The 13545-nt window shown below is 36.7% G+C and overlaps 1 protein-coding gene across 12 annotated transcripts in view; it reads right to left on the bottom strand.

Moving 5' to 3' along the window:
* Positions 1–13545, bottom strand: part of LOC149200408 (nudix hydrolase 16, mitochondrial-like) — a 92587-nt gene that overhangs the window by 60518 nt on the left and 18524 nt on the right. The window lies entirely within an intron of this gene.

Genomic DNA, 13545 nt, shown 5'->3' with positions numbered 1-13545 from the left:
GATTGTGCACGAATGCACTGCCCTGGAAAACCATTATACCCATGTAACTACTATAAAAATAATAGACCTAAAAATATTCTGTTCTTCGAAGGCAAGCAAATTATTACAATGGTTAAATTCAAGCTATGTTGCATGGAAACAGATATGGATCCATCAGAGTACTAAAAAGTTAGTATCCAGATATAGGGAAATAATGTTTATGTGGAGTTGAAAATGAACTATTATCCGCCAAAAAATGGGTAGCCTGTTGAAATATGGTTGCCATTGATGTCAACTCAAGCAGCACCAGTGGATGCCCTGACTTTGTTGACCAAAACGACATGGAAAATCTTGGTTTCTCGAGTTAAGACCACCTTTGTTGGATTCTCCTCATCATGCGGATTCCGACGGTATGTGGCAACCACGAAAGCCCTCACGGTTTGAGAGATATGCTTGTTCAAGAATGATGCACCCACCTTGTGGTCAAAAACCCCAAACAAGTTGATGATGTGGCAGCTCTTCTTTGGCTAAGACAATGTTCAAGTCGTAAGGCTCTTCACTAAGAATTAAATTATTTTTTCTTATGGCAAAGGTTGTTTATGGAAATTGATTTTTAAAATTAAAAACAGTAAGGGTTTTTGCTCTAAAGGGATTTGAATATTAAATTCAAATTAGCCCTCCAAAATTCATGTCGACCTTAAGATTGGGTCAAATATTCAAACTAGTTTCCCTCCTTTCTGGATTTTGGTTAGCCCTCTCTTGCAGTATAAAAGGAGAATCATCTTCTCTTCAAAGACATATCTAATGCACATGAAATCAAAGTGACCTAGCTCTGAAATTTGTTTTTGGCCCTGTGGAGAAGTGACAAATCATAAGATAGGCCTGAATCGTTTGATCTGAGGAACAGCGAATGTTTTGTGGGCTATTGGCTTATGTTTCTGGGTTTAAGGGCTTCGCTGGCTTGACTAATCTTTGCAGAGAATTCGCATTAAAACTTGCTCCAAACATATTCCAAAATATCATTGTGTCTGCAGTCATCAAACAGCCCTAACCACTTTTCTTTGTCTCACTACTACAGCATCTCCGGGCTCGTGCATCTATAGTTGTCTGTGGTATGTTTCGGCCCTTGGCTAGGGCAGTCTTCTCTGCAATATCTAGAGAGAGAAAGCATGAATTATAGTGACTCCTGCAGCCTTGTTGCTTAATCTTCTGCGTCCATGTCTACCTCTTCTTGAAGGCATAATCTCTGAGCATTTGTAACCAGACAGCACAGTTCAAGAGTACCGTTGGTTCTTTTTTATTAAGTCTTTGCAGGAGGAATACGCACTAAATTGATCTACAATCCCATTACAAATTCCAGTTCAGAAATCGGAAATTACTCCATCCAAGTGTGGTTGTCATCCGAATCTCTGAGGCTCAGTTGAGATGATTGAAAACATCCTGTTTGAAACTCTGTTCCAAGAAGATTACTCCATGCAAGTATGGAAGCAGTGATTGGTTGCCATCCGAATCTCTGAGGCTAGTTTCAAAGTGAGCTGACTGAGAACAGAGGTGAAACCTTCGGCCTGTAGGTCTGAATTTATTTGAAACATCTCTTGCTTGTCTGAAGGTCTAACCCAATTGAGTTTCGGCCTCCATAGTTTGGTTCAAGGGTTATATTCTTATCATTTCCTGAGGGACGTTTGATTATTTCCAAAACAAAACAAAACAAAAAACCAGTGTCTTACAGTGCTAATTCAAGAGCAGAGGTTAAGGAGTATTCGTGGAGGTATGCCCTATCTTAATATATAACCCTGAAGCTTATCACTGTAATCTTTGAGAGGAGTCGTTCTATTGAAATTTGAACTTGGGCAGGGATTTTATTGACAGCAGCCTAGTCTTGCAAAAGGGGTTAATTGTCAGCAGTAAGGGTTTCACAGTTAGTTGTCTCATCATCATGCAGCAGTAAGGGTTTCATCCACATATCATCTTACAGCAGTCTAGCAGTAAGGAGTACATTGTCTTATCATTGAAGTTCTGCAGTAAATGGTTTCTTCATTTGCTGTAAGGGCTTTATTTGCAGCAATGGTTTACTGTAAGGGTTTTGTTGAAAAATTTGTAAGTGGGTCATTGTCCCTGGTACAGGAGCCCACAGTGGTTGGTTTAATTTCTTATTATTTTCAGGGTGGTTGGGTGGTACAAGGCAGGTGATTGAAGTCACCTTCAGGTTGTAGCCTGAAAACACTTCAGGGAGGCAGGGTGGTGCTCAGGCAAGTCAGAACTTGCAAGGCTGTTGGAGCATCCTATCCATAGTAGCTGATAAAACCAGGGCGTTGGAGCATCCTTCCAGTTCGAGCTGGAAAATTGAATGTTTTTCTAGAGTACTAGGGAGTCGGTGCTTCCCTTTTCAGTTGGAGCTGAAGCATTTAATGTACTCATAAAATTATTAGAGAAGCGTTCAGTGGTTTTTCTCTCGGAAGGGTTTCCACCTAAAAATATGGTGTCTACTGTCTTTTGATACTATGTATTGTTGAATTATGTTTTGATCTATTGTTGAAGTTAGTTAATGCTCTGTAAAAATAAAAATTAACTAATTGTAAGTGAAACACTGATTCACCCCCCTCTCAATATTTACAACATAGCTCATAGGAGAAAACTTTTCTCCTCCTTGGACGACAAGTGAGCAAGCACCCCTATATGATCAGCACAAAACATGATGCCAAGATCCTCCACTTCTTGCTCTGGTCAGATTTCTCTCTCCCATCTGGCATTCCTTTTTGAAGAAAGGTGGTTGTCTATCAACTGACACTTTAACCATTTTGCAATCATGTGCTTTCACTTAATGTTATGGGCATACTAATATGGATCAAGGGGCAAACTGGATGATTGACCGATCTTGATTGTATTCTTGTTCCCTCACTTAACCTAGGAGGTTAGTCTTTGACTCTAGTCCAATGGGACTTCCTTTGAGCTCTTAGGGTTTTAGGAAGGTGAACCACTCACCCTATGGTCACTCATAGCTCCAAGAAGTACCCCAAGCCCCCACGAGCTCCTAGAGCTCAATGTCAAACTCAAGCAGGAACCTCATGGGAGGGTCCTTCCACGACTCCAAGTCTCTCTCAGAAGGCTAAGAATTTGACCTTCCCCAAGGGCTTCGTGAGGATATCGGCAACCTGCTCAATAGTCCTAATGTGTTGGAGCCTTATTGCTCTCGTTGTACCATATCCCGGATAAAGTGGTACCCGATATCAATGTGCTTGGAGCGATCGTGGAACAAAAGATTCTCTAAAAGGCGAATCCCAGTCTGGTTATCGCAATAGATAATGGTGGTATCTAGCACGTGCTCAAACAACTCACTGAAGAGCTTCCTCAACCAAATAACTTCACAATAGGCCATACTAGCTGCAATGTATTTGGCCTCGGCGATGCTTAGAGCAACCGATTTTTGCTTCCTGCTCATCCAAGAAACCGAAGCAGATCCCAATAAGAAGCAACATCCTAATGTGTTCTTTCTATCCACTACACTGCCAGCCCAGTCAGCATCAGAATATCCATGTAGCCTCAAATTCTCAACAGTGTATTTTAGCCCATAGTTGATTGTGCCACGAAGATATCTCAAGAAATTCTTACCAGCAATCCAATGTATGTGATAAGGCTCAACCATAAATTGATTCAAAGTATTTACAGCGAAGCATATGTCCAGTCTGGAGTTTACCAAGAACATCAAGGTGCCCACAAGTTGTCTATATTCAAAAGGGTTTGCCAATTCGGGCCCAACGGCACTTCCACATAGCTTCTTGAAATTGAGTTCCATCGGAGTAGACACAGACTTGCATTCCACCATCCCACATCTCTCTAGTAGCTTCACAATGTATTTTCTTTGAGAAAGAAAAATCTTGCCTGGCTTTTGCCAGACCTCCAGACCTAGGGAGTAATGCATCATTCCTAGGTCCTTCATCTCGAACTCGGAAGACAACTCCCTCTTACATTAATAAATGAAAGGGTTTGCACCTGTCAGAAAGAGATCATCAACATAAAGGACCAAAATAAGAGATCATTCAACCTTGAAGTATAGGTTAGGATCAGCATATCTCTTTGTAAATCACAACTTCATAAGATAATTGTCAATCCTTTCATACCAAGCCCTAGGGGCTTGCTTCAACCCATCGAGGGGCTTTCTTCAGCCGGCAAACATGTGTCCTCCTATCTTGTACTTCAAACCCCTGCAGTTGTTCCAAGTAGACTTCCTCCTTAAGCGAGCCATGCAAGAAAGTAGCCTTAACGTCCATTTGATGTAGGCTCCATCCTTGATTGGAACCAAGAGAAATAATAGATCGGATAGTGGTATATCTGGCAACCGGTGCAAATATTTCGTCATAGTCCACTCCTTCCTTTTGAGAGAAACCATGAGCAACGAACCTGGTCTTGAATTTTTTAGCACTTCCATCAACTCCATGTTTAATTTTGTAAAGCCATTTTGAGGTGACCACGGACTTGTCCTTAGGTCTAGGCACCACATCCCAGACATCATTCTTTATGATAGATTGATAATCCTCATTCATCGCATCCTTCCATACTTGGTGTTTTACGGCTTGTTCGAACATGCATGGTTCAACTTGAACAATGGTACTCATAGCCTAAGTCATCAGGTTTGGCGAATTTAATCCTAGAGATTCGAAATTCGTCGAACTTCAACCAAATTAGAATTTGTTCGATCAGGTTCACCAAACAAAATGCCGAACTCGAACCCCAAACTTAATCCCGAACAAAATGCTGAACTTCATGAATTTCAAATTAAATTCGCCATTAAATTCATTGAGGTTCGTTTTTCCTGGTTTTAAAAAAGTGAAATTTTATGCGGGCCCGTCTTAGGGTTTCGTTTTTTCGCTGTTTAAAAATTAAATATTTAAAAAGAAAAACAAAACAAAAAATCGTTGTTTATGTATACCATGGCCCGTGGGTTTGGTTTTGTTTTATTTCACAAATCAAAACACAGTCCACCGGTTCTGCTTTGTTTTATTTCATAAAACCAAAACACAGTGACCACTAACAAGCACAGCGGCGTCGCTCTCTGCGGGTTTTGACATTTGTTACACAGCTCGACGCATACACAGGTGACAGCACGACGCATACACAGCTCGGCCTCGTGCACACATACACAGCTCGTCCCTCTCTTGCACGCATACACAACTGTGTATTTGTTTTGTTTTTGTGTATACATAGCTCAGCCCTCTCCTGTACCGTGCACGCATACACAGCTCAGCCCTCTTGTGACCACTGACAAAGACGCTGCAGCCTGCATGCATACACAGTAACACAGCCTCGGCCCTCTCGTGACCACTGATAGAGCAGTGAGTCGCCTTCAAGCAGCCTTCAAGCAGCCTCCGGCAAGCACCACTGTCCAGACTCCAACCTCCAGGTAAGTCAATAATTAAATATACATTTTATTTTTATCAGTTAAATACAATTTATCAGTGAAATACAATTTATCAGTAAGTAACAAATTATAATTTACTAGTTTTTTTAATATAGTGTCTAGACTCTCAGAATTCAGCTTGAGAGATCTAGACTCTTTAAATTTATTTTATAAATTATAGTTTCATAATTTCATTCTGCAAAAAAAATATAAAACTAATTAAAATGTAAATTAAAAAAAAATTGCAGACATTTCAGGCTTCAAGCCTTCACCTCAGTCTGCAACAATCAGAAGTTCAGAACCTTCAAATTTCAATAGCACCCCCAAAATCAACTATTGTAGCATGGAATTTTGTCAAAAAAGAGGGGAAAAATCTTTTGTGTCAGTTGTGTGGACATCAATTCACTAGCTCTTTAACTAGAGCAATGGATCACCTTCTCAATATTAGTAATGGAAATGGACGTGGTGTTGAAGGTTGCACTAAGATCTCTGATGAACAAAAAACCACAGTGGAGAAATTATTTCACTTCAAAGATGGAAAAGGAGAAAAGGGAAAATAAGAGGTAGCAAATTGAGAGGGAGATTGCCATGTCTTCCTCCAACACCATTAATTCAATCTCAACCATTGGTGGATCAAGTTCTACTCAAGTAAAAACAGGTGGAACCAAAACATTAAATCAATTCTGGAAACCTATTGAGAAACAAGAAGTTGATGATGTTGTTGCATAATTCTTTTATGCATGTGCAATTCCCTTTAATGTGGCGAGGAGTCCATATTTTAAAAATGTAATTAAAAAGGCCATTGATTTTGGGAAGGGCTATGTTCCTCTCGAATCTGAAGCTTTAAGGACAACTTTGCTAAAGAAAACAAAAGACAGAGTGACAGGAAATTTGGTTCAGATTAAAGAGTCTTGGAAGCTTACAGGATGCACAATTTTGAGTGATAGTTGGTCAGATTTGTGTCATCGCCCATTGATCAATGTGCTTGTTTATAGTCCTCAAGGGATACTTTTCTTGAAGGCAGTAAATGCAATGGATCGAGTGAAGACATTGGAATTTATTTTTGGAATTTTGGATGAAGCAATTCAAAAGGTTGGGGAGGAAAATGTGGTCCATGTTATTACAGATAATGCATCAAATTGTGTTGATGCAGGGAAGCTGATTATGGAAAAGAATAATCACATTTATTGGACCCCTTGTGCAGCTCACTGCTCAGATTTAATGTTGCATGACTTAGCCAAATTTCCTTGGGTCAATGAGACAATCCGAAGAGCCAAAACAATTGCAAACTTCATCATCAACCATCGTCTCACTTTGAGCATATATAGGAAGAATGCATCAAAAGAGTTGTTGAGGCCTTGTGATACAAGGTTTGCCACTTTTTATATTACTCTGAAAAGAGTTGTTGAGGAAAAAGCAAGCCTAAGAGCTGTTTTTTGCAATACTGAGTGGGAGAGATCTACCCTTTCAAAAGAAACTAAGGGGAAAAATGTTGAACAAATAGTGCTCAATAATGGCTTTTGGGAAAATGCAAACAAGGTTTTAAAAATATGTGGCCCAATTGTTAATGTGCTCCACATGGTTGATGGTGACAAACCTTGTATGGGTTTTGTTTATGAAAACATTGATCGTTGCAAAAAGACCATTGCAAGTGCTTTTAATAATGTGGAAGTTGATTACCAGGAGATATGGAATTTAATTGATCAAAGATGGAAGATGATGCATAGTCCATTACATGCAGCAACATGCTATTTGGACCCTAGATTGTTTGGGTTATCAAGACATAGGGATGAAGAAGTCATGAATGGACTTATCTATGCTATTGAGAAGCTAAATCCAAATCCATAAATTGCAGGTTTGGTCAGAAGTCAGTTGACGGCATACAGGTTGGAAGAAGGGTTATTTGGAACACAATCAACAAAGTATGATAGGAGCAGAAGTGATTCAGCAGTACGGCGGGGATTTTATGCTTCAGGGGCACTAGAATTGCAAAATTTTGCAATTCGTATCATAAGCCAGGGATCAAGTGCATCAGCATGTGAAAGGAATTGGAGTTCCTTTGACCACATTCATTCCAAGAAAAGAAATAGATTGTTATCTGGAAGATTAGAAGAACTTGTTTATATTCGTAGTAACCTGCAATTGACTTTGAAAAATGTGGCTAAAGAGTCATCCAATTCCTCTACTCCATGGATCGATCCTGTTCCAAATGCATCAATGGATGAAGCTGATTTTTACATTGATAGTGACATTGATGGGGAATTGAATGATGAATCTGATGCTGAAGCATCTAGCGGATTCACAGCTCCTACTGCGCTTGATGATATAGAGCTTTTTGATATAATAAGTGGGCCACAGGGACATCAAGAATAAAACTTGTGTTCCTGTTTTAGATTTCTAGTTTACTTTTTGCATGAACACTTTTTTAAAACTGCCAAGCTACTTTAAACTTTCAAGTTTATATATTTTGAATATTTTTTTATCAGATTGTTTTTCAATATATGAAATCTGATATGGCCCATGGTTTTGTTGAATTTGATATGGGTTCCAATGTCTATGATGAATTTCTCACCCTGTTTACTATGCATGGAAGTTGGTTCTTTATTGGCACTCGCTTTTATGGTTTATAAAATTATGTGGAAATGATTTAAATGTTTGAGCAATAATCTTGCGTGTTTGCAATGTGCATTATGGATTTTGAATTTGACTTTAAATTGATATATATATATATATATATATATATATATATATACATATATTTTTTTTCAAATTTCTATATGTCGAACTTTATCGACAAAATTTTAGGTGCCAAACTTTATTCGAATTTCAAGGTCGCCGAACTCTGTAATGACCCACCTATAACTATAAATAAAATACAAGAATTAGCATACATACGAGACCTCCATACGATAGCTACGTATGCATGGACCTGCGTGTATCGCACTATATATAAGCTAGTTACGACATGAAGAGATATAAATTAAGGTGATGAATTAATACCTCAACAGAATATCATATATGTAAGAGCCCTAAATTCAAATATCAGAATATGTAATTTAAACACAGAATTTAAATAATTTATCTAATGAATACCAACCTATCTGCTCTGCTGCAAAGCTCTACTACAATTGTTCTGCTGCAATTATTGTTCTGGCTACAATTGTTGTTCCGGCCGCGTTACCAAAACGGCCAAAACCACCCTGCCAAACTGAGTACAACCTGGGTACTCAGTGTCAGAATGCTTTCCAATCGAAGCAATCTGATCCCCCGTGCCCAAAAACTCCAGTACAATCAAGACTCAAGAGTGTTTGTATCTCTGTGTTAAAATTGTTCTCTGTTTTTCCTCCTCCCCCTTCTCAAGATTTCCTTCCTCTTAATTCCTCGTCCACTGCCTTCCTCCCATCTCCGTGTCATTGTTTTGTTATGTGTAATTTTATAAAATCAAATCTTATTTGATTTTGTTGATTTTATTCGGATATGGAGATTTGATTTGATAAAGTTTATTTATTATTTTAATGAATTAATTTGATTTATTTAATTTATAATTTTAATTAATTTATATTATTATTTTATTAATTTTAAATTTTAATTTGTAAATTAAAATTAACATTTTCTGTTAGTTTAAGGATTTATCATATATATATGATATTCTAGTGAGGTATTAATTCATTACCTTAATTTATATCTCCTCCTGTAGTAACTAGCTTATATATAGTGCGATACATGCGGGTCCATGCATACGTAGCTATCGTATGGAGGTCTCGTATGTATGCTAATACTCGTATTTTATTTATAGTTATAGGTGGGTCATTACATACATCCCTCCTTCCAAAAACTTCATCCCGAAGTTAGGGTTTCTAAAATATATTAGTGATTAATGTGAGTATATAAGTCTTTATATTTCAAGATTGAATTCATTTTATATGGGTACTTAAAATTTGTTTTCTTCAATATTTTAAAATTTTACAACTATAATATTCATGTTCTGCCCCAGTTGGTTCCCTAGCTACTCTAGAATCATCCTATCCTTCCTAATCTCTTTCGCTTCCATCCTATCCGTCCTCTACTAGAGTGTGCCATGGCGTCAGCTATACTGACTAACCATTCATAGGCTCTCAAGGGTATCAGCGTTGATTATATTAACCTGATTTCCCAGTAGGCATCTGACAGTCATCATCACACGTCCAAGGGAGCGTGATTTGCACAGTCCTCCCATAACTCCAGGTTTTGGAGGATAAACGGTGGGCAATACCTCCACCCCTCCTAGTGGGACCTGAGTCAATGCTCTTTCATGGAACCTCATTGAGCCTTAATTGTACTGAAGTTTTTGTCATCACGTGGTCATTTTGGTAACCTGCAATGTAAACACTTGTCCATATATTATAACATATGCATCAATATTTATAAAATAAACAGTTTCTGTATAGCTCATACATGTCGTTATATGCAGTATAACATACTTGGTCATATCCTACTCATGTTATTGGCTTTCATATTGAAATTGTAATCATCCTTTTATTTCTATCTCATTAATCATATCGATACGCATAAATGAAGCAAAATTTATAATATCTTAATTCCTATCATAATTCATGATTTAGATTTTATAGCAAGGTTAATCAAATATTGAACTTCATCTTGGTATCCATAACTCAGTAAGGTTAATTTAAATAACATATTTCATCTTGGTATCCACATACCAGTAGAATTAAGTAGATAACATATATCATATTTCAGTAACATAAAAATTCACGTTTATATGTGATCCTTCCAAAAATGGTTTTGAGTATCTGATTTAAAGTAAAGTAAATATATACAAAATATGGCTTAAAGTTCTTCAAAATTGACACAAGTTGGGGTATTTTTGACATATGATTTTCGTATCTTCCCAAGTAGCCGATCCAGGGCTATACTTGTCCCATTGGACCTTAACTTGGTCTATTAGACGATTCCTGAGCTGTCGAACCCTATGTTCCAGTATACGTAATGGTTCGACCGAAATTATTCCCTCGTCCGATACTTGCAGTTCCTGAGGATTCCACTACAGTGGATTGATGTGTTCCCTGATTGTTGTCGACTATTGCATGGATTCTATGATTGCCTTGGGTATTTGGTGTTGGTTCTTATCCTGTTCTATGCAATATACTTGATGAAGCTTTTGGACAATCACGTTGAAAATGCGGTCCTCCACATCCCCAACAATTAACCTGGGTCGGTCCTCTTGAATCATATTGTGAATTTCTAGATAAAGAGCTTTGTCCTCTTATGCCACTTCCTCTCGCATTTCTTTCTCTATTAGCAGTTCCACGAGATTCGCATGGACTTGTGTTTGATGATTCAGCGGCTATAGTATTAACTGCCATGGGAGATCTTGCTCCTACTCCTCTTGGGGTAAATCTATTACCATAAGGCGGTGGTCTTGAGCTACCTCCCCTGAAGAAGTTTCAGGGAGTCTTTCCTGGAAACCCTGGTTGTAGAGATTTTGTTGGCCCGACATCTTTTTTTATTCCTAGATGCTCTTCTGCATAACGGCCACATTCTACTGCCTCGGCTACTGATGATGGCTTCCACATCCTAACCAAGGCCCTGATGCGAGGGTTTAACCCATATATGAAGCGTTCAGCTTGACGTTCATCAGAATCTAAGTAATGAATGTATTTCACAAGCTCCATAAACCTTATTTCATATTCTTCCACTATTTTATTACCTTGGATTAATGTATGAAAGGCCCCGGCTTGTTGTTCTTGAAAATATGGAGGTAAATACTTAGCGCAGAATCTTTCCTCGAACAATTCCCAAGGGACATTATCCATTGTGAGGTGTAGTTGTTTTTCCAGATTTCCCCACCAAATCAAGGCGCTTTCCTTTCAATTGAAATACGGTAATTTTTGTTTTTGAAGAAGAAGAGTACTCTCTTAGTGTGAAACATCTGTTCATTCCTTCTAACCATGTCTCAGCACGTTCTCCAGCTCGTCCTCCTGAAAATTCTGGGAGTTTAATTTTCTGCAGCTCCCTAGAAATATCTTCTTTTGATTGTCTATACTCAAAATTTTTTGGTTCTGCTAGATTTGTTTCTTTGGGTTGGGGTTGCTCTTCTTTGGTTTAGCCATTGTTGACCCTTTTAATGTTTCCAATATGGCTTCCAATGAGTGCATTATTACAGTCAACTCCAGTGTTGATGATGGTCTCAATGGTGGCAGTGATGGTGGTGGCGATGGAAATGGTGATGACGATGGTGTGGCATTAATGACGGGGTTGTTGCCCAGTCACGTCGTCGTCGCTGATATGTCCTTACCATTGTAGTGTTTCCTGTATACATAATAAAATTGTAAAAATTTTGAGGTATACTTTCAGATTTAACATATAATTTTGCAATTTTAAGTTTACAAACGGGTATAGTTTTTTTGCTATTTTTCCCTGCTAGGCAGGTCTTACTAGTACCGAGGTCAAAGAGAGTGGTCTCGCGACCTCCTTGTCCTAATGCATGGTATTCTATCCTAATGCCTCATAATTCTTAATAAAATGCATGGGTCGTCATAAACCATAATATTACTTCATAATTTTATATATTATAATTTATTTTTTTTAATACCCTCTTATATTATATATTTTCAATATAATTTCTTATATAATATAAATTTTTAATATAAATATCATGGAGATGATAAATCACATAAAACATATAATTCATATATATATAGAAGATATAAATAATATAAAACCATTATAACAATGTCCTATAATTATGTGTTTATAACATGATACTAAATTATTTATTAAAATTTAAAGATTTAAAAGTTTCTAAAGATTGTAATACTTTGTCATATACTTTATAAAATTGAACTTTAGCATGTACATGAAATATGCATAAAATCTTTAAAATTTTAAATTAACTATTAAAATCTTAAACTAAACTTTTTGATACAGATTTGTTTAATCATAAATTTCAAAATCGTATTATACCTTTACACACTAAGTTTCCAATTAATATAAATTGACGTTGTAATATCTATATCATATATACTCCTTGCACGATTTATATCAAGAAATGTCGATAGTATATGAAAAACTTTTAACATTTAACAATATATATATATATTAAAATCAATAAACAATGTTCAAATAATGATTTATAAGTTACAATAAAACACAGTAACGATTCGCATATTGCAGCCGTGATTTCAGCATGAAAAAGAGGTTTCAAGTTCCCTCTAAAACTCGGTTAACTCGGTTCGATATTAACGTTGAGACTGTTAGACAGTATTGTATATTTACAAAAAGTATAGGCCCCACGCAGAAACGCCTCTGTGTGAAAATGAAGATAATGTTAATGTTTTCTTCCATCTTCAGTGTTTTTGCTCAGAAGAAAGGCCATAACTGAGAACTAAAACTATATTGTTATTGACTGTCCATGGATGATGTTTAGATATAGGTGGAATTTATATTATTTTTAACAGATTCACTTTCATGTGGACATGGTCTCAATCCAGCACATTCATCTTATTGTATTTTATCCCGCCATCAATTGTAGAAACCTGTCCGTCGCATAATAATAAGATTTATATGTAATCATTATATGTATCCATCTCACTCAGAGTCTTGCTATATGACATCTTGACAACATGATCCAGCTTTATCTGACTATATATGTCTTTCTCATATGTTTTACATTGTAGCTCTTTATATTGACTTAATATAATCTATATCGCTTTTTTTTGGAAAAAAACTATCATGACATCTAAAAACTTTATTTATGAAATAAGGTTGGCTTTGAGGATATTCTACATATTAAAATGAATTTTCAAATGTCTTTAATAGCTGATCAGTTTTTACGTGTTGTTGTTGAATATTTCATGAAAATGGTGATTTTGGACGGATACTAAGTAAATTAAACGATTTTTTTTATAAACATGTGTATTATTAAAAATCTGTTTTTTTAGATGCAGTAATTAGCAATTGTTATTGTTAATTTAACATCGTCTCTGTAGTTTCGAAATTAAACATATAGTTCCATGCTAGAATTAAATATAATCCCTGTCGTGGCTCATTCTTTCTCTAATAAATAATGTTAAATTTATAAAATATAATTTTTCTACTTTGATATTGGCTGGATGAACTATTCTATGTATCAATGTTTTGCCAAATGTAAAGAAATGGTTCTACCACGAAAA

The sequence above is a fragment of the Pinus tabuliformis genome, chromosome 2_1 (genome assembly GCF_031772625.1).
Source record: "Pinus tabuliformis cultivar Carrire ecotype Pingquan chromosome 2_1, CPIR1, whole genome shotgun sequence".
NCBI classification, from domain to species: domain Eukaryota; kingdom Viridiplantae; phylum Streptophyta; class Pinopsida; order Pinales; family Pinaceae; genus Pinus; species Pinus tabuliformis.
This window is presented reverse-complemented; position numbering and strand designations above follow the sequence as displayed.